We start from the raw sequence: 23,431 nt of genomic DNA, 5'->3' as shown, positions 1-23,431 counted from the left end.
GATTTTAGAAGCATCCTTTATACATTTTTTTACTTCTATTAACAAAATTCAAACGTCTTGGTCAATTAACCACTTTCATAGCTCTAGTTCTTAATAAATTGTATGCCCGACTTGTGAGTCGCAGCAAGATTATACAGTAAAACTGGAAAAGGGTGGGCATAGCTTCAAAACTACAGTTAAATGATATCTCTTACTCTAATTTTCAGACAGGTTAAACTCTGATACTTCTCAAGAAACATACCCAAAAACAAAGCAAGTAATAGACAAAATTATGGACTGTCCAATACTCAAAAATAGAACTCATATATATGTATGCTGTCCATAAACACTGAGAAACATATCAGAGGAGTCATGACAGCAATATAATTCATAGTTTATTTCAAAGGATACAATATAATATAATTGGTTTCAACATCAACATCCATACGAAATGGTTTTTCTTTCCTTGTTAGATTCAAAATACATTTGTTTGTCTCATAACAATCAATATGGGACTAATTGTATCGCTTAAAACTGCTTAAAACACCTCCTTGCTCAGGAAATTGATTAAAACCCTTTATCTCATAATCAAACAACTCTGGGAAAAACAAACATAAGGAACTGCCCCAAAAATATAGCAATGGCAGGGTATACTTAGACAAACATCACAAAATACACTGAAAAAAAATAGAAAGACTGATTCAATCAATAAATAAAAATTCACATAGTTGGTGTTTAGGGAAAAACCATAATCATAAGAGCCAAAAACATAAACTTTCATCTTTAGATTGTTAAGGTAACGAAAAATTGGATAAAAAAACGTTTAAGTTGGATTATATGTAAATGAAAATCATATTAAGTCACAAATTGCATCTGATTTTGGGATGTAGAATTTGCATTAGACTACTGAAGCATTGCAACACCCTGTAAATAATTAAAAAATAATGTACAAACTTGCAAAAAAACCAATTTCCCCAAGAATTTTCTTATTACATATTATTATTATCATATTTGCAATGATAAAACTAATGATAAACAAAACAGAAAGAGAAATTGAAGGAAAGATGATAAGTAGAGTGAGAATTAGGGTTATAATTGGGAAAAAATATGAGTGGAGATCGCAAAAGTGAAGATTCGAAGTACATACCCATGCCGATGAGAGCTTGAGATTGAGAGAGTGATCGCCAGAAATCGAAGAGAGTGACAGGAGAAATGGATGAGAGAGACAGAGATGGAGAGAGAGACAAAATGGAATGTTAGTATTATATTTTTTTGACAAATATATCAAGGTTATTACTAAATAATAAATGTATATTAATATGAGTTAGTTACGTTTTTTAAAACATGTTATTATTTAATGTAATTAAATGGTAAAATTCTTGTAGTGGCTCTTTCCGCTGTGGTTCCAGGTCTAAAGAAGGTACTTACTGCTAGTCTTATGCCAATTAATTCAGCATGATATGACTATATAATCCTATAAGTTTCTTTTTATGGGATCTCAATACTACATTGTATATATGTAAAGCCATTAATATTTCTCAAATTTGTAAATGATGGTAAACTCTTAACATATGGACAGGACTTCTGTTCTGGGAGATGCCATCAATTATGTAAAGCATCTGGAAGAACGAGTAAAGACACTAGAGGAACAACAAGAAATGAAAACCGAAAACCATAAACCAGTCATTTTGAGGAAGAAATCTCTGCTATGTACTGTCGAAGATGGTTGAACAAGTATTCAATTCAGAATATATACTTGTAAAGAAGAACTCCAAATAACATTTTTACTTGAACTAAAATGTACAATAATTATTCACTTCCAACCAAGTTTCTCAAAAGAAGCCTTCTTCAATGAATAAAGACAAACATATGGAATCATTACATATTGAAATTTTATTTTATCACTATTAATAGGAAAACCAATTTTGACCATTTTATTTAAATCTAACAGTCATAATAAATCACTTTATCGATAAAGCATCAATGTCAAATAAATAACAAATACCATTTTTCATACAAAAAATTGACCCCTGCCAATAGGGAAAACACCCCTACTGAACTAGCTCCCTATATATATAGATAGATATTTATTCACACACATAGACAAATTAATATTAATATGCATGTTGCACAGGACCTTCTGATTCAAAGAAAAAAGCCAAGTAAATTTTTGGTTTGGCAACTACCTGGTCAATCCAGCAAGTTTTGTGCGAAACTCATTGAACTCTTTTGATTGGCCCTCTGCATTAAGGTAAACATGTAGCTCCTTTTCTGCACATTGATGAAGTCTTTCCAACCTAGACTCTGCCTCACCTGCACAAAAAGCCAAAGTTAAAACTTAAAAGAGAGCAAAACAATGATAAGTTTAGAATCAAGCTCAATAATACTACTAACCTTGCAAGTACTCAAAGAACTGTCTCTTGGCATGTTCATGCTCTGGTAAATAATATCAAGCTAAAAATTGGCACTGTATGTCACTCAGCTTCTCAAGCTAAAAATTGAATAAATTGTAAAACTTAGATAAGTAACAATAGGAACAGTCTCAGCCAAGTAAATGCAGAACAGGAAAACAAAAAAAAATCTGCCTCCCTCCAATCACAGGAATAACACACAATTTATATATTGAAGATGAATATTGCTTGAGCAAAACAAAAGCAGAAATATCTTATAAATTAGGATAGTTACAACTGAAGAGAACTTATTTGTTGGCAGCAAAGTATTTTTTTTTTAAGTGACAAGTAGGCATGAACAGTTAACATACAAAAAGCTAATGTTATAAACAAAATAGGAAAGAGTCGAAATACTGTTCTCTTGGGATATACTTTGCTCAAAAAATAATAAGGCATACTTATGCAGTGCTATTTCCTTTTCTATTCGAAAAAAAGAACTAAAGATCTAATTCAATATTGGTGAACCAAAAGAACAACCACTTGAGGGGCATGTCCCACATTTTTATACATTTTTATACATTAATACACAACAGCTGAATAAAGCTTTTGATGACAGAATAGGGATGCAAAACTTGAATTGATAAATGGAATATAAGTAAAGGAAAACAATCAAGGCCAGTTAAATGCATACCTAACATAAAGGTCGTTAAAATTAAACCTATTAGCGGAAAGGGAGCTTCTATCTTGAGCTTCCTCATATGCATTGTCAATGTCATCCACCTCATCATCGAGAACACGCATTACAAATGGCCTAGAACTTCTTTCTACGCTCTTCACATTTGAAAGTTGACTATACAAAATTTACAGCTGAACGCTTAGTTAAACAGAAAAACACATATGCACCAAGCAGTTATCTAAATCACACACGTACATACACGCACCCTTTCCCCACCCGAACCCCACCTAATTAACACAAAATCTTGAGCATTTATAAATACCTGTCCAGTGATGGTGTATAGCCTGTTGATCCAACCATTGGATGCCATTCCAAACGCTGAGAACAAGTATCTGTGAGTCTCCCCTGGTCTTTGCAGGGTGTACTCGATGTAGTAGAAACCTGGCATGATTCAGTTCAAATTATACCACATAGTCCATACCAGAGTTTGCTAAAACCAGGACTAGAATGCTGGATTATATAAAGTCTTACCATTGGAAGATTTACTGTTGATAAGTTTGGCTTCCACACCTGGTGGTCTTTGCCAGCTCCTGTCCAATCCACTCACCTGTTCGTAAAGATTACGAATTGAGTTTAAGAAAGGAAAATAAATAATAATAATAATAAAAAAATGTAACTACTTGGCAGAATTTGAGGAAGCCCACCAGAGTCTCAGCAACTCATCAACTTTGCCGAATGATTCTATCTTGGTGAAATCTGGACCAAGCCCCGTAATCACAACGCTCACTAGTAGTGGTGAAAAATGAAACCAAACCAAACCCCATTGAGGCATTTTATCAAACACATAGAGATCAATCAGTTGGTGAAGGAAGAAAACTACAATTCATACCGTTGGGGCTAGTGTTCCCTTCTGGGTAGAAAGCAGTGACGGATTTGAACCCATCAGGCTCACTTGCAGCCAATGACCACCCTACAAAAAGCAAATAATTGAAATTATACACAACACAAGCTGAACTGAAAAGGCAGCCATTTTCAGCTCACCTTTTGGTACAGATATCTTGAACTTGTTTACATCATCATTGTAGATACGAAAACCCTCTGCCACTTCTGTAAGAATAACCCAATACCCACTTTAGAATAAGAACTAAAAATGGTAACTTTGAAGAAGGGAAGGCAATGATACCGGTCTCTGCAAATGCATTGGACAAAATTGGATTACACGAAAACCCAGCAAAACTCATGGTCATGCCAACCAAAATTTGCCTCCTATTTTGGAAACTGCCAAGAAGAAAAAAAAAACAGTTAGAGTTAATAATAATTAGAGATAGAAAGAAAGAAGCCCATTTCTCACAAATGCTTCAGTTGCGTGAGTACCGGCGTGAGGGAGGCTTCAGCAAGGTGTGGTTCAATGGCGCGAGGGTTAGAAAGCTGAGAGAATGTGAGAGAGCGAATGAGAGAAAGAGCAAGGCAGAGCGAACGAGAGAAAGACTGAATGCACTGAGAGATTAGGGATTTGAGACTGAATGTAATGAGAGAAAGACTGGTAGAGATTAGGGATTTGAGCGAGAGAGAGAGGCACACTGGTAGAGAGAGAGCGAGAGAGGCACGCTGGTAGGGATTAGGGATTTGAGAGAGAGAGAGAGGCACTGAAAGATTAGGGATAAGTTTTTTTTTCTGTTCTCTTTTGTCAATTTCAGGCGGCAAAAAGTGTTTGCCGCCTAATTTTTTTTTTCCCCGGGTCTTTTTTTCTCCAAGTCTCCCTATCAATAGCACTTCTAAAATTATGCTATATTTTAATGTAATATTTGAGAAAAATTGTTGTAGTATCTCCATATGAGTTATTGAAAGGAAGAAAACCCAACATAGGGTACTTCAATGTGTGGGGGTGTCTTGCATATTGCAGGAAAAATGAACCTAATAAAACATAGTTAGGTTCAAGAGCCATAAAGTGAGCTTTTTTTTGGTTATGCCAACAATAGTAAAGCTTATAGGCTATTAGACTTAGAGTCTAATGTTGTGATTGAATCTAGAGAAGTTGAATTATTTGAGAGCATGTTATGTGACAACAATTCTCAAGCTTCTACATCCCTAAATGATAATTTGTTATATGAGAACAATTCTCAAGCATCTATATCCAAAAATGATTCTCAAGAGGAGAATTCTCAAAGGAATGTAGAGCAACCCACTAAACTTAGAAGTAGTCAAAGGGCTAGAAATGAGAAAAGTCTAGGATTGGATGAGATAGATTCTCAACAAATTTCTTTCTACATGGTAAAAGGAAATTGAGAGGAATTCATTAGGAAAATTCCTATTGTACTTCTCATTGATGATAATCCTAAGACTTATAGAGAAACCATGCAATCAAGAGATAATGCATTTTGGAAAGAAGCCATCAATGATGAGATGGATTCCATTATTTCCATCAACACTTGAGACTTGGTAGACCTCCCATCGAGGTCTAAGCCAATTGTGTGTAAGTGGGTATTTAGGAGAAAATATCACACTTTCGGTACTATCCAAACCTTTAAATATAGATTAGTAGCTAAAGGGTTTAGGCAAAATTAGGGTATTGATTATTTCGATATCTATGCACCTGTTGCAAGAACAACTTCTACAAGAATGTTGTTCGCTTTGGCTTCTATACACAACTTGTATGTTCATCAAAAAGATGTCAAGACAACATTCTTTAATAGTGACCTCAATGATGAGGTCTATATGGAACAACCCGAAGGGTTTGTCCTGCCAAGATATGAACATTTAGTATGTACACTTGTAAAATCCTTATATGGATTGAAACAAGCACGTAAGCAATGGCATGAGAAATTTGATCAAGCCATCATGTATAATGGGTTTAGACATAACAATGGAGACAAGTGTTTATATTCCAAAACTTGTAAGGGATATGTAATCATTGTTTGTCTATATGTGGATGACATTCTCATCCGAAGTGATAACATGAAAGGAATAGAAGAAACGAAGAGGTTTCTATCACCAACCTTCAAGATGAAAGATCTTGGAGAAGTTGACACCATACCGGCTATCAAAGTGAATAAACATAGTGGGGGCTTTGTTTTGGGGCAAGCCCACAATATTGATAAAGTATTGAACAAATCTAACCATCTCAAGGTTAAAGATGTTAATACTCCATTCGACCATAGTGTAAAACTAGAGAAGAATGAAGGAAGAGTGGTGGCTCAATTTGAGTACGCAAGTGCTATAGGGAGTCTTATGTACGCCACCCAATGTACTAGACTTGACATAGAATTTGCGGTAAGTAAACTTAATAGGTTTACAAGTAATCCAAGTGTGGATCACTGGAAGGCGATTGGGAGAGTCCTAGGTTATCTCAAGAAATTCAAAGGACTAAGCCTTCACTACTCCAAATTTCCATCAATCTTAGAAGGATATACAGATGCAAGCTGGATATCTAATCTTGGGGACAACTTGTCATCCACTGGTTGGGTATTTACACTTGGTGGGGGTGCAATTTCTTGGGGTTTCAAGAAACAAACGTGTATATTTCATTCCACTATGGAAGCAGAGTTCGTAGCTCTAGATGCTACTGACAAAGAGGCCGAATGGTTAAAGGATCTTTTGATGGAGATACCCCTAATCAAAGAGAATGTATCCACTATATCGATACATTGTGATAGCCAAGCAACATTTGCTAGAGCATACAGCAGGTGTATAATGGGAAGTCTAGACATATTAGTCTAAGACATGGATATGTAAGAGAATTGATTCAAAGAGGAGTCATCTCATTATCCTATGTAAGAGCAAGTGAAAACTTGGCGGATCATTTCACTAAGCCACTAACGAGAGATTTAGTGGCTACATCATCTCAAGGGATGAGACTTAAACTCCCTAAAGAGATTCATAATTGAAGGTAACCTATCTTAACACTAGTTACTTAACTAGTGTTAAGTTCAACAGGTACTAACAAGTCAATCAAGTGAATATTAGTTGTACTCAAAACAGTCTCATCTGAGATGTTGAGTACTTGTGAGTTACCAAATTGAGGGTTAAAACTGAGAGATTTTTTAATAGAATCCAGTCTTGTGAAGACAAGTATTTTTGGTAACAAAATACTGTAAGAGTTCTACCTATATGGACCTACGGGTGGTGCTGCCTCTCATGAGAATTGAGAGTAGTCTTGTGCCAGTCAGAATCCTGTGATCCGCAGGGGGAAAGACCAAGTAAAAAGTTGTGAAATCCCAGATCTCCTGGGGAAGGTCAAGTGTGATGATTCTAAGACTGTGTAGATATGGGACTACACAGTTGAAGATGGCTTAAATGGATTGATGGGTACCACCTATGACAACAAGATGCATCTTCTTTTCGGTAGCCCATCACTTGAGAACTCCAAAGTTAAGCGTGCTTGACCTGGAGTAGTCTCATGATGGGTGACCTCCTGGGAAGTTTTCCTAGGAAGCATTAGAGTGAGGACAAAGCACGTTGGAAAGACTCGTGTTGGTTTGTAGGGCCAGTCATCATTCCATGAAGCAGCCATAGTGACGTGGAGCGTTACAAATGGTAATAGACCCTTGACCCAGCTGGAAGTGTGGCCGACAGGGACGTTAGACCCCTAAGGGTGGGGTGATTGTGACAGTCAGAATCCCGTGATCCGCAAGGGGAAAGACCAGGTAAAAAGTTGTGCAATCCCACATAGTTTGGGGAAGATCAAGTATGATGATTCTAAGACTGTGTAGGTATGGGACTACACAGTTGAAGATGACTTAAATGGATTGATGGATACTACCTATGCCAACAAGATGCATCTTCTTTTCGGTAGCCCATCACTTGAGAACTCCAAAGTTAAGCATGCTTGACCTGGAGTAGTCTCATGATGGGTGACCTCTTGGGAAGTTTTCCTAAGAAGCGTGCGAGTGAGGACAAAGCATGCTAGAAAGACTCGTGTTGGTTTGTAGGGCCAGTCGTCATTCCAAGAAATAGCCATAGTGATGTGGAGCGTTACAATTCTCAAGAACGTCCATGAATGGAAAGTACACATGTCAAAGGTGTGTGTGTTATCACTGATTTTTTATCATGGAAATATGGTTCAATGCCTAGTGCAACAAAATTATCAAAAAAAATTGTGATAATTACTCTATAGCAAAGTTCAAGTTGAAGAATACTTTACTTTATTCATCAATACAATGACTTCTATAAGAGAGAGTTATTATTTAATCAAGTGGGGGATATGTTATATTGTTGATTGATTAAATAAGTGTTACAATAGATAACTATTTAATCTAGTAGAAATGTTATATTATTTTATAATATATGTTTTAGATTAAATAAATGTGACAAAAAGTGTCACATGTTGTAACATATAAATGAGAGTTACAACATTTGAATAGTGTGTAATACAAATGTGTAACATATTTGAGAGTTACAATTACAGTAACAAATTTGTAACTATCAAATATTGTCCATTATTGTGTAGATTTTTTATTACACAATATTAATTTGAATATCTCAATACCATAAGCCAAATGGCTGTTGGAGACGAAAGTTTACTCATATGAGGATGATAAGTCTGAGGGTACGGAGGTATCGGCCGTTGATACATATATGGCTGAGCCAAAGTTGAGATGAAAAAGTTGGTGCAGACGTGTCGGGATGGCCTAGTGAAGTCTGAGAAGCTGAAGCTTGAGACGTGTGATGTGTCTGAGTTTCAGAAGACGAGCTTACATTCTTCTCAAAAAACCGCTGATATGTATTTTGCATCTCCACGTTTGTTGTCGAACGTTTTTCAGGTGGAAGCTGCTGATACACGTACAGAAGCTGTTAATTCATGACATTCACAATATCAACCTATTCACTTATTTCCTCAGTCGATTGTTGAGGTGGTGCCTTACACTAAGATCTTTGAGAGGGACGGGTTAACAATTTGAAGGATTCAAACTTCTCTTGTAGCTTTAAAGAAAGCTAGAAAATGCACGACCCAGATGGAGAGAGAAGCGGCATTGACTCGATGCACTCGACCCAGACAGAGAGTGGGAAGCAAAGCGTCGCCTTTGACCCAGGCAGTGTGTTGCCTTCCACCTAGATGGTGAGTGAGGGAGGCAGATCAGAGAAAGAAAAATAGGTATGAGGAAGGCGGCTGGGTTCTGAGAGGAAAGAAAGGTTGAAAACGTTTGTGAGAGAAATAATATAGGGTTTTAACTTATAATAATAATAATAATAATTATTATAGAAATGTAAAATGTTTAAATAATTTTGATCACTTTTAATAATAATAATAATAATATATATATAGAGAAACGTAAAAGCTTCTTTTAATAATAATATGTATATATAGGACAATTATTCTATATGGGTATATATATAAATAAACGTGGAAGCAAATTAAATGGTCTATTAGACTATGTTCATGCCCATGCTTATATAAAACTATTAGCGGCGACACGTGTCGCTGCTAATAGTCGTTGCTGATATTTTATTAATTGATGTAGTGACTATTAGTGGCGACACGTGTCACCGCTAATAGTCTTATATATTAACTTTGGAGGGAAATTTTTCACTTTTTTTTTTAGGGTGTTTTGAATTTATTATGTCGCTACTAATAATAAAAATGTCGCCGCAAGTAATATTTTTAATCAAAAAAATTACCCATCTGATATCAGCAGCCACATTTGGTCGCTAAAAATTGTATTTCATGTAATGTATATTTTTGTTAGAGTTGTAAGGGGTTTTTTACCATTTGGATTGAGGCAATTTACTTTTTGTAATCTTAAATGTTTCCGCAACCTTGTCTATATATAAATTATACAATTTTGAAACATTTAATGTTTACAATTATAAGTCCAGCTAAGTTCAAATTATTCATTTTTTTAAATGCCTTTAAAAAAAAGTAGAGGACTATGAACCAGAATATAATAATAATAATAATAATAATCTTATGTGGGTGTGCTGATCATAAATTATGTAGAGTAATATTAATTTTGGCTTTGGAGGAGGGCGCAATTCTCTAATGGTAATAAATATGGTAGTAAATTCTACTACTAAAGTAATTGTACGTTTCTCTCTTTGCTGTAAGGTAGGCATGCACATGTTGGAAACCTTAATTAAAGTAACTTCACAATCTTTTTTATTTAATAAAAAAAACCTTTCACAAAGAAAGTTGTATATATACCGGTACTATTTGTATTTAGTATAAGGGAAATATGAATGTGTATGTTTGTATTTTTATGAAGGTAGATACTATTTAATGAAATCCTTTACATACTCTTTTGATTTACACATAATGTACCAACCACTAAAAGAACATCATGAGCATTAAAATTCACAACCCCAGCTATTAATATTCAAGCCCTGCTTCATTTTACGTGACACATTTGTCTTTATGGCCCAAAAAAGCTTACTGGTATGGGAGCTTAATTAGTTTTCAACTTCCCAGCTGATGAGCTAGCATACAATAATATTTAGGACCCATGAGTAGTAATTAGTAATAGAATTATTTTAGGGTGAGAGACACAGTGTAAGATTAAATTATCCTCTCTTTTTTTGTTTAACAAAAAAGTTTACTCTATATATTACTCTAGTCTAGATATATTTGGCTCGGCTCTCAGCACAAGGTCACATAGAGTCTGATTTTTGTATATTGCCTCTGAAATTTGTGGACTTAAGTTAAATGAGTCTCGCCATATCACTACATCTCTGCAAATTTTAATATTCAAATTAGCCTCATTGTTAATTTAAACGGTTTCTGACAAGATATATATACCCAATATAAGCATTGAAAACAAATTCCGCATTCATATTCTTTCACCATTATTATGTATCAAATATATTCAAAACCAATTTCTTCCATGTTACAATTAAATATGTTTAATCTAACATCCAGTAACATATATTGCGTACAAATTAAATATTGTTGGTAAAAAAGTTATTTTTCTACTTATAAAATTAGAAATTGCTTTCTGTTTGGTTTTACATTCATTATTTCATTTCATCCAAACGGTGCCCACATTTACTCTCAACCCCATGACTTCCACCAAGGGAAATTAATTACTAATTAAGACGCACGGGACGCCAAAACCAGCTTTCTTCAACACATTATCAAAACTACTAAATATTAAACATCTTTAGAGTTGTTACTATTAATTCCAAAATAAATAAATTTAATGCATTTATTAAATGCATAAATGTAGATAATATTAAATGAAAATCATGATACACCACACCATATAGCGAAGGGGTTCGAACTTTATTTCGAACTTTATTTCGAACTTTGTATATTTGTAATAACACAAACTCACGGGCATTCTCTCACTTTGCCTTTCGATATCCCCACATCGTAAAATACATTAACAGCACCCACCGCACCCAACCCACCCAATAACAAAATCACCTATTCCTTCTTCATCGTATATCAGCTAACTCATCACGAGCCTATTTATGAAACCCCTCGACCTTTTTTAATTTTTTTAAAAAATTTCACCCCCACCTCGTCTTATAAATACACCCCCTCCTCTCTCAAAACTTTCCCACCAACAAAATATCAAATCTTCTTCTCTTCCAATTCTTATTCTTACGGACGCACTTGTTATTTTTCAAAGATATAACTGATCGTCGAGAGAGATGTCATCAGCTATGATGAAGAATCGTGTTAATGTAGTCATGGTAGTCTTATTGTTACTATCGTGTTTGGATACTTCAATGGGCGGCAGAGCCATTCCTTCTAGTGCTCCAAGCACGGTGGTGAGGCCTTTAGCGACGGATGATGTTCAAGATTATGTTACAATGAGGCCACACTTGAACCCTGGCCAGAAGCAAGTTTTCAGGGAAAGAGACTTCAAGGGTTGCCTCCCCAAAGGGTTCCGCCACGCCTCAGCTCCCAGCCGGTTCGTCAACTACCACACTCTTGGTGCCACTCCTGGCTGCTCTCCCATCAACCACTCCAACTCCAAGAAGCCTTGATTGATGTTGTGCATAGTCAGTCTATCAGGGTTTTTGTGCCCTAGCTAGCTATTTTTGGTGAAAGGTGCCTTCTGCCAACTAGTCCATTGAGTTGGTTATAACGACTTTTTTTGTACATGGATGATTGTCGCCCCGGGATATGATGAAATATATATATATATATATATATGTGGGGATATATCATATATAGATATGTTTTCCATCGAAGTGATCGAAAAATTATATGTGATCAGCTTGATCACATATAATAATATAATATATAGCTTTCATTATCATGTATTTTTTGTTTCTTTCTTCCAAAGTTTTGGTAACGAAAGTGGAAGCTTTTTTTGGACCCCGAATTCCGGCTTATTTTTTTTTTAATTACGAAGTTTTAAGTGTGAGTTTGCATGTATGCATGTTCTACCATCAAGTGCCACACACAAGTATTTAGCCTAAAATTTAATGCAATACTACAAACAAAATTGATGAATCTGTATGGTTGAATTGCTAAGATTTATAATGGAAATAAAAAAAAAAAAAAAAGAGTTTATCGCATATAAACAAATTAATGACCAATTGATAATATGATCATTACTTAGAATATTTAGTGTATTGATTTACATTGCGGTTCATAAATTGATTTAGCATCTCTTTTGACTAGAAGATAAACTTTTTAGGTTAGATATTTACATTCCCCTAATTTCCTAATTGTATTTTCTATCTTGAATAACACTACATTCTATTCCAACAAAAAAATAATAATATGATCATTACTTTTTTCCCTCGTAGTTAGAGGGTGTTGTGTTCTGTATTGTTTGTACTCTAATTTGTCAAAATGAAATTAATTAATCAAAATTCTTTATTTTACAAGGTAAAAAAATGTAAAATTATATGTCTCAATTCTATTAGCTTGTAACTATACCTAGATAAAACTATATCAACAACGAATTAATTGTGTTGACACCAAAATGATGGTCATTTGATAAATAGCGTTTTACTGAGAAACATAGTCGTCTTTAAATGAATAACTCAAAGTGGTCATTTTTTCTAAATAAAACATAAAAAAGTGTCACCAAGCGGTCCAACATAAATAAGGACCGACAACTATTAGTTGCACTGTAAAAATTTCTAGTCTATACTCGTGAGTTTGGTTAGGGGAATTTTTCCGTGCAATCTAATAAATGCTACAGCATATAAATAAATATGAATACATTTCCTATATTTGGAAAAATAATTACCATCAATTTCGAATGTCAAGTTACCCGCCATTTACTTGTATTTTTTATTTTTTTTTTAAAAACAACGATTGGTCGAATTGTCTTGTTTAAAAAAATAATTAGACAGAGTAATAGAGAGAAATGTAAAAAGATGGTGAAACTCTTGTGTATTATTTCAATAAGGATGAACCCTATTTATACACATAAATATGATCTAGGAAAATCAAGTAAGTACTGCAAATACAATCAATAATTAATGTTGATATTTAGTTTTAGGTAACCTGGTGATTTTCGATTATTATGGATATTCATATATATATATATATAATATTTATAATACTCCTTCTTGAATGTCCATAAATACTGTCTCATTAAAAACCTTATCAGAAAAACCAAGTGAGACAAAAATTTGATCAAGCGAAAAAGATAGTGTTGTGTGCATTTACTCCCCCTCATTTTGATGTTCTTGGAGATCTTTAAATCAGCTGATTAGTGCTCAAAAATGCAAATTTATTAGTTTTAAAGTGTAAAATAAATTAATTTTTAATTAATATTTTCATGAATTTATTGTAATATATTTTATAATTGAAAATATTAATTTTAATTTAATTTATGTTTAATTTTCAGGAAATAAATTGCATTTGGACACTAATAAAAATGGAGAATAGAGAAATAATTAAAACTGAAAAAGAAAAGGAAGAAAGTGGTATTTTTGGAAGAAATGGAGCTCAGGCCCGTTGGCCCAAGCCCATCACAAGCTCTCCCTTTTCTTTGCCCAGCTGCCACGTGTCACCGCCACCGCCTGCCACGCGTCCCAGCTCCTCCTTCAACACCTGCATTGACCACCATACACATATATGCATATCATATATCATGTATCCTTGCCTTCTTTTGCTGAGGCCCAACGCATGTTCCATTTCCAGCATTTATATGCATATATGCATATTTAATTTCCCTTCAGCCATGCACTCAATCAACACCTCCAACGTCTATCACATCCGAAGAAGCCTCCTTCAGCAAGCTCCCAGCGCAGGCCATCCCAACAAAGGCCCAAGTCCTCAAGGCCCAATGCAGCTTCAGCACATTCTGACCCAAGCTTTCTTCCAGCAGGCCCAACGTGCCTCCCCAGCATTCCCAGCCGCCTACATGGCGCAATCCCATTGGTTGGGAATGGGTCAAAACCCTCATCTGCCACAGCCACCTTTCAGCCCATATTTTGTGCACTTTGGGCTTTGCAAATTACTACTTTAAGCTTTAAAGTTCATCTTTTTTTTGGTGTTTTTGAAAAAGGCAAATTTGACCATACACCAAAATAACTAGGTTAATATTTATAATAAGATTTGATTTTTCAAAATCATATTTTATTATTAATATTTCAGATTTATTTTGTAAACCCCAAATTGTTATTTAATTTCTTTTTAGTCATTTTCCCCATCTATAAATAGGGACACTTTCTTCACATTTGGTATGTAATTTTGAGAGTAATGAAACTATAGCAAAATTTCTACTCACTTTCTTCTCATATTTTCTTCTTAGAATTTTGTGAGAATCATGAGCATAATGGCCTAATCTTCCTAGGAAGGTTAGGGATGATTCCATATGCAAGTGATGTTATTTTGCTACTTTGATTTACTATGTTCTTAATGTAATATACTTGAGTTATTTATGTTCTTTCATCTCTATCTTTATTTTGCTATCTTTATTTACTTATGCTAATAGTATATAGGATTAGTCATGCTCTTTCTATGTGCTTCTAATTAGTAAAAGTAATATTGATACATAATTTTATGTTTAATCTTCTATTACATTATTGCCTTTGGGTATTTTGTCATTTTTAGATTTTTCATAAGATTAGCATTGTACTTTTAAAGTAAAGAACTTTATAACTCAAATGAACTTTTGTTAGGAAAACTATGGACTTTAATGTTAGATTTTCCAAGTAAATGTTGGAATGTGAACTATTTACTTGTGTATTTTTAAATCAAGTAACCAAGTAACTAAGCAAGCATATGGATGATTCTTGAACCCTTTCCATTTCTCAAACTCTTGATTACATCTTACATTTATCTCACCTATCTCACTTTATCATTTCATCAAAAAAAAAATACAATATCAAAATCTCAAACCTCTTTCCATTTACAATTTTATTTATTTCTTGTTACTAACTTTTTGTGTTATTTTCTACTAATCTTTTGATTTAGGTTACCTCCTTGTGGATCGACCGCCCGATTATACTACAACCACCGCTTAGTGGTTGTCACATTTTGGGCGTTAAACAAATTTTGGCGCCGTTGCCGGGGAGGTAAATTTTCAAAGGTTTAGTGAAATTTTTACAAAAATATTAGTAACTTTATTTGTGTTTTTGTTGGAATAAATATTGTGTTAGTATTTTTTTTTATTTACTATTTTTTTTAATTAATTAGATTATTATTATAACAAAAAAAAACCAAAAAAAAAAAAATCTTTACTTATATATATATATATATATTTTTTTTTCTTCTTTTCTTTTACACTTTCCTTTTTTCGGTAACCAAAACAATATATATATATATTTATATTTATATTCATATATATATATATATACATATATATATAAAAATAAAAAAAAGCAACAACGAAAAAAAAAAAACAGAAAAAAACAAAAAAAATTATATATATATTCTTATTTTTATTTCTTTGTTTCCCTTTCCATTTTTCTTCTTTTTTTTTTTTTTTTTAATACTTATATAAATTTTTTTCTTACTCAATTTTTCTTTTTTAATTTCTATTCTATTTTTTTTTTCTTAATACATATTTGAAAAAAAAAATAGATTAAACTTGCTATTTTCTCTTCACTTTAATTTTATTTTCTTTATTTTATTGTGTTTTGTGTTTTTTTTTTATTATTATTTTGTTACTTAGTTTATGTTTCTCTTCTCCTTTGCCTTAGTTTTCCTTAGAATTTAGTTTTAAAAAAAAAAAGAAAAAAAAACATAAAATTGCATAAAATTGTTCATAAAATTTCGATCATAAAACTCTTAGTATTAGGAACAATTGTGTAATATTACAAATGGTAGAAACCGATATTGTTCTGTCTAGAAAGATTGGTTGTTAAATAAGGTTTGTGATAGCGTTACCCTCCACACTTACCTGGGAACCTCGGGGAGTTCTGTCTAGGCAAGTGTGGGCCTAAAGCGGTACCTTGGCAACCTTCCCAATCGGCCTGGGAACATTTCGAGCATCTACCTTTGCATTATTACATTGTTGAACTTATTACTATAAGAAAACCAAGCTTGTTTTGTCAAAATAAGCAATTTCACTTTGCTTAAAGGTTGTTTGGTCGAAAAGGTTGGCTTGTGATCCACCATACTTACTTAGTAACCTCGGGGAGTTCTAGTAAGGCGTTGGAGATCACCTGAAAACCTCCAATTCTACCTGGGAACAAGTTTAACAAAAAAAAAAAAAAAAAAATCAATCAAAAAAAAAAATCAAAAAGAAAAATAAATAAAAAAAAAAGAGACATAAAAAAAATCTAATTCTGATTTCCGAGAGTGGATGAATCATCACGAAACTTCCAGTGACACTTCTTCCAATTCATCTGCCACTCCTACCGAAACTCCTTCCACCAATCCAGCTTCTCCACAAAATTTCCCTGATAATAACCCATTTGCAATGGCTCGCAATGATGAAATCCAGCCAAGAACTCTCAATGACTACCTCCATCCTACTCGCACTTCCACGCCTTCATGCATTATCTTCCCTCCTAATATGCCCGCATTAGACTTTAAACCTGGCATGATTCAACTCCTGCCTACATTTCATGGAATGGAAAACGAAAGCCCATACGTGCATATCAGAGAATTCGAGGAGGTGGTAGCCACGTTCTATAACCGAGCCGACAATGCCGATGCTGTGCGACTGAAGTTCTTCCCTTTCTCCTTGAAGGACAAAGCCAAAAGCTGGTTGTACTCTTTGAGACCTAGGTCGATTGGAACATGGGAGGAGATGACCAAATCTTTCTTTCTGAAACACTTCCCCAGCCATAAGACCAACAGTCTAAAACGACAGATTTCCACATTCTCCCAAAAAGACAATGAAACGTTCTATCAAGTCTGGGAAAGATTCAAAGATCTGTTAAATCAGTGCCCGCACCATGGCTATGAGAACTGGCGCTTGGTCAGTTACTTCTATGAAGGCCTCACGAGTCGTGAGCACCAGTTTGTAGAGATGCTATGCAATGGTGAATTCCTCGAAAAAGAGCCAGACGATGCTCTTGAATATCTCGAAGAAACTGCAAAAAAGTCTCACACCTGGACTGGTCCAAGTGCTACTGACAGCACCAACCGACACAAACCATCTGGGATCTATCAACTTCGAGAAGAGGATAGTATTAAGGCCCAACTCGAAGCTTTGAAAAAGCAGTTTGAGGTCTTAATGACGAAAAATGGGCAAAAGTCGCACATGGTCACTCAAGCGGAACCGCAAGAACCTTGCTTTGTTTGTGGAGGGACGGAGCACTTAGCTAAGGACTGCTTAGCTTTGAATGAAATGAGGGGGGTTTATGAGGAGCAATGCAATGCCTTAGGGGCATATAACAAGCCATTCTCCCATACGTACAACCCTGGTTGGAGAAACCACCCAAATTTCAGTTGGAGAGAGTCCAACCAAGCTCAATCGTTTGGAGGCCAATGGAGAAATGAGCAACAAGTTCAACCATCAAAGGCGTATTCTGCACCTCATTACAATGCTCATCCACAACGAAATTCTCTCGAGAATACTCTTCATGCATTCATGGAGGAACAATCCAAATTGAATCGCCAAATGATGGAAGAAATCAAGGACATGAAATGTCAATTCTCAAAATTGACTGAATCCTTGGCTATTCCGGAAAAAGGCAAACTTCCTTCCCAACCGAAATTCAATGTTCAAGGCCAACACATGGCCCAATCTTCAAATTCAAATGATCAAAACGTCAAGGAAGTGAATGCCATCACAACGAGAAGCGGTAAAACTTTGCCAGACCCACCCATTAAATCCAACTCTCCTAGTATTCCAAAAGTCATTCCTGAAAATCCACCACTCAATGCCACTCCAAAGGTACCATTTCCCCAGGCTTTGAAACCTGCTGGGAAACTTCCTGATAACCGAGCTGAACTCCTTGAGCACTTGACACAAGTGAAGATTAATCTTCCTTTGCTTCACATCATTAAACAAGTGCCCGCTTATGCCAAAATCATCAAGGATCTTTGTACTGCAAAAAGGAAGCACCACGTCAAGAAGACTGCTTTCTTGACCGAGCAAGTGAGTGCGGTGATTGAACAAAAGACACCGCCAAAATACAAAGATCCCGGTTGTCCCACCATTTCTTGCCAAATTGGGACCCATGAAGTCAGCCAAGCTTTACTTGATCTTGGCGCGAGTGTCAATCTCATGCCTTACTCTGTATACTCGCAACTCGGTCTTGGAGAAATGAAGCCAACATCTGTTGTACTACAGCTTGCTGATCGTTACACCAAAAAGCCTAGGGGTATCGTTGAGGATGTATTGGTACAAATTGAAAAATTCTATTACCCCGTGGATTTTCTTATTCTTGATACCCAATCTGTGGTGAACATGGAGTCTAAAATTCCTATTATCCTCGGAAGACCATTCCTTGCTACTGCAAATGCTTTGATCAATTGTCGGAATGGTCTAATGAAGATATCGTTTGGAAACATGACTCTAGAAGTCAATATCTTCCACATCGGGAAACAACCCCGAGAAGATGATGAATGCTATCAAACATTCATGATTGACTCTTTAATTCCCGAGGAGGTTCAATTGCGCAACAACTTTGATAATCTTGATGAACTCCTCCTTCTGTCTGACAACGAAAGTCCAAGCTCTATTGAGTCTACTCTTGCAATATCAGATCGCATAGACTCACGCAATAGAAGGACTCAGTTTTGGCAACCTCGCTTTGAAGAGCTACCTCGCGAGAGGGCACAGCCAAAAACTTCAACCGAAGAGGTTCCAATTGTTCAATTGACCCAACTTCCCGAGGGTTTGAAACATGCCTTCTTGGGAGACGGTGAAACCTTTCCAGTTATCATCTCATCCAACCTTCAAAATTCTCAAGAATTGCAGTTACTCGAGTTACTGCGAACGCATAAATCTGCGATAGGTTGGACGCTTGCTGATATCAAAGGTATTAGCCCTTTAATTTGCTCCCATCGAATCAATCTAGAGGACGAAGCCATCCCTCGAAGAGACCCTCAGCGGCGACTGAATCCCACGATGAAGGAAGTTGTAAAAAATGAAGTTTTGAAATTGCTAGATGCTGGTATTATTTACCCGGTAGCAGATAGCAAATGGGTAAGTCCAACTCAAGTTGTGCCCAAGAAATCTGGTGTCACCGTTATCCAAAACGAAAAAGGGGTCCTTGTCCCCACAAAAACGGTGACGGGGTGGCGCATGTGCATTGATTATAGAAAATTAAATGCCGCCTCCCGCAAAGATCATTTTCCACTCCCATTCATTGATCAAATCCTTGAACGTGTAGCTGGTCATCCTTTCTATTGCTTCCTTGATGGCTATTCTGGCTATTATCAAATTGAGATTGCATTGGAGGATCAAGATAAGACCACTTTCACTTGTCCCTTTGGCACTTTTGCTTTTCGGCGTATGCCATTTGGCTTGTGTAATGCACCAGCTACTTTCCAAAGATGCATGATGAGCATCTTTAGTGACATGATTGAAAAATCAATGGAAATATTCATGGATGACCTAACCGTTTTTGGAAACTCCTTTGAGACATGTCTTCTTCATCTTGAAGCTGTTTTAAAACGATGCATCGAGAAGGGACTTGTCCTCAATTGGGAGAAATGCCACTTCATGGTATCTTCTGGCATAGTCTTAGGTCACATTGTTTCTGAAAAAGGAATTGAGGTTGATCAATCCAAAGTCGACCTTATCTCCAACCTGCCGACTCCTAAGACTGTCAAAGACGTTAGGTCATTTCTTGGTCATGCTGGTTTCTATAGGAGGTTCATACAAAATTTTTCAATGATTGCTCGTCCGCTGAGCAACCTCCTAGCCAAAGATGTTACCTTTGAGTGGACACCTAAGTGTGAGGAATCATTCCGAGCGCTTGTCAATTCGCTCACTTCCGCTCCCATCATTCAGTCACCCGATTGGAGTCTTCCTTTCGAGATCATGTGTGACGCCAGCAACTTTGCTGTGGGAGCTGTGCTAGGACAACGAAGGGAGGGAAAACCCTTTGTTGTCTATTATGCAAGCCGAACTCTCAATAGTGCCCAAATGAACTATTCAACTACTGAAAAAGAGTTGCTTGCCGTTGTCTTTGCCCTTGACAAATTCCGCTCTTATTTGATTGGATCACCTATTACGATCTTCACAGATCACTCCGCCCTTAAGTATCTCCTTTCCAAAAAGGATGCTAAGGCGCGATTAATACGGTGGATCCTTCTCCTGCAAGAATTTGACATAACGATCAAAGACAAGAAAGGTGTTGAAAATGTCGTCGCGGACCATTTGTCCCGACTTGAATTCAGCGATCTCACTGACGGTCCACCTATTCATGATGATTTCCCCGATGAACAATTGCTTTCTGTTGCTAAGTTGCCGTGGTACGCTCACATTGTCAACTACTTAGTAACATGTGAACTCCCATCTGAATGGAGTTCACAAGAAAAACGCAAATTTCTGGTCGAGGTGCGCAATTTCTTTTGGGATGACCCATACTTATTCAAGTATTGCCCCGACCAAATCATGCGAAGATGCATCCACGACGATGAGGTGTCTAGTGTGCTGAATTTTTGCCACAATGATGCTTGTGGTGGTCACTTCTCTGTGAAGAAAACCGCTGCAAAAATCTTACAATGCGGCCTTTACTGGCCCACCTTGTTCAAAGACACCAATGATTTCTGTCGTTCTTGTGTAAGGTGCCAAAAGTTAGGATCCTTATCCCGTCGGCACATGATGCCCTTGAACCCAATTCTTGTTATCGAAATATTTGATTGTTGGGGGATAGACTTTATGGGACCGTTTCCACCTTCTTTTGGCTACCTTTACATTCTTCTCGCTGTGGATTATGTTTCCAAATGGGTCGAGGCTGTACCATGTCGAACCAATGATAACGCTACAGTTGTCAAATTCTTGAAAGAAAATGTGTTATCAAGGTTCGGTACCCCTCGCGCTATCATCAGTGATCAAGGCACTCATTTTTGCAACCGATCCTTTGAGGCTCTTATGCGCAAGTACGGTGTACTTCATAAAGTTGCAAATGCCTATCATCCACAGACCAATGGTCAAGCCGAGTTAGCCAATAGGGAGATAAAACACATTCTGGCAAAGACGGTCAATCCCGACCGCAAAGATTGGTCTACACGACTTCTAGACGCTCTTTGGGCATACCGCACTGCTTTCAAGTCCCCTCTTGGGATGTCTCCCTATCGGCTTGTCTTTGGCAAAGCCTGTCATTTACCTGTCGAGCTCGAGCATAAAGCATACTGGGCTATCAAAGCCCTAAACTTTGATCTGAATGCCGCAGGTATCAATCGCAAACTCCAGTTGTCCGAAATTGAGGAGTTGAGAAACGATGCATATGACCATTCCAGGATTTATAAGGAAAAATTGAAAATCGCTCACGACAAACAAATCCTGCGAAAACACTTTGAGCCAAATCAAAAAGTGCATCTGTACGACTCTCGCTTGCACTTGCATCCCGGTAAACTGCGATCGCGATGGACTGGTCCATTTGTAGTGAAGCAAGTATTCCCCAACGGTTCGGTGGAGGTCGAGGATCCAACCGATGGGAGAATTTTTCGCGTCAATGGCCAAAGGCTGAAGCATTACATTGAGAGTGTGAGTCATGTTGAAGAGGTCCTTCTTAAGGACCCAATCTATACACTCTGACGTTCTGAATGGTTTGTTGTTGTTCGTTTTATTTTTATTTTTCATTAGCTTTATTTTTCTGTCTTTCTTTTATTTTTGTATGCTTTTCGTTTTTGTATTTTGTTTTGGGGTTTTGTTACCAGGCTATTTTCGCTCTCACCTCTTGGACTTGGTCATCATCCAGGTGTTCTCTTTCCTTATCTTTTTCATTGCTTATTCATTTTGACATTGAGGACACTGTCTGATTTTTGGTTGGGGGTGGTGAGCATGCATTGGCTTTCATTTGGAAAATCTTATTGTTATGTCATTAGCATTCATTTGGAAAACATTATTGTCTTGATGAATTTTTAAGTCAAATTTTCTCAAAATTATCCAAGCATGAGTATAATTTGTTGGTTTGAGTCAGTTCTTACTATGTTTAGTTATTAAGAAGTGATTTTCAGAGTTCTTTTGTGCACTTTCCAAACATATGATAAATAAATTGGTTGTTAACACAAATAGTTGAGAGAAATTTCAAGTTTAAAGTTTTTCATTTCTTGGTGAGTTGTGAGAGTTGAGAAAACAACTTTTTGAACTTTTATTGATCATTTGAGTTGGTAAAGTCACATCTTTGGAATTTAAAACATGACATTTACTAGAGGGATGTTTTTCATTTAAGAAAAGTCTTTGTAATAAGTTTGTGTTGTATTGTATTTGTAATTTCCTTGTTATCTTTGTGTTGTCTCTTGTTAAAAAAAAAAAAAACAAAATAATGAAGAAAAAAAAAGAAGAAAAAGAAAAAAAGAAAAAAAATAATAAATAAATGAAAAAAAAAAGAACAAGAGCAACACTTCCTTCTATTGTTTTGTAATTGTTAAAGGAAAAAATAATAGTATATATATTTCTATTACTATTATTTTGTGTAATTGTATTAAAAAAAAAAAAAAATTATTATTATCATGATAGTTCATTTTCTTATTTATAATTTCTAATTAGTTGCCATTTTGTTCTTTGAGTTTTCTCATGTAAATCCCAAAGGTTGTTTGTCATTTTAATTCCAATAAGTTGATTTGCCTATCTTGTGATCAATATTTGTTCAGATCGTTTGTCCTAAAAAGTTTATCTTTTCTCAGTTGAGTGTAAACTATTACATTTCCAACTCCAAGAGTGTAATCATTCCCATACAAATACTTTCAATGCCCGTGAGGAATTTGGAGTTGAGATCTTTATACTTTGGAGATTTTTCAATACTATTTGTGTTATGACTTGTGATAAAAAGAATATGGTTTGGTGCACACACACACAACTCTGAAATCGCAACTATTGTAGCTTAGATAGTAATTTCTGACTTTTTGCTGATACTTTGAAAATGCTTAGATGATTTTGCTTGGTTTGACTTGATTATTCAA

The 23,431-nt window shown here is 35.7% G+C and overlaps 1 non-coding gene and 1 pseudogene across 1 annotated transcript; both read right to left on the bottom strand.

The window, feature by feature from the left end:
* Positions 1-2,956: 2,956 nt before the first annotated feature.
* On the bottom strand, positions 2,957-4,463 carry LOC133789937 (psbP domain-containing protein 3, chloroplastic-like; annotated as a pseudogene).
* Positions 4,464-17,201: 12,738 nt separating this feature from the next.
* LOC133793281 (small nucleolar RNA R71) lies at positions 17,202-17,308 on the bottom strand. Its single transcript, XR_009874733.1, has one exon. It is a non-coding gene; the product is annotated as a small nucleolar RNA R71 (small nucleolar RNA).
* Positions 17,309-23,431: the final 6,123 nt, after the last annotated feature.

The sequence above is a fragment of the Humulus lupulus genome, chromosome 7 (assembly GCF_963169125.1).
Source record: "Humulus lupulus chromosome 7, drHumLupu1.1, whole genome shotgun sequence".
Lineage (NCBI taxonomy): Eukaryota > Viridiplantae > Streptophyta > Magnoliopsida > Rosales > Cannabaceae > Humulus > Humulus lupulus.
This window is presented reverse-complemented; position numbering and strand designations above follow the sequence as displayed.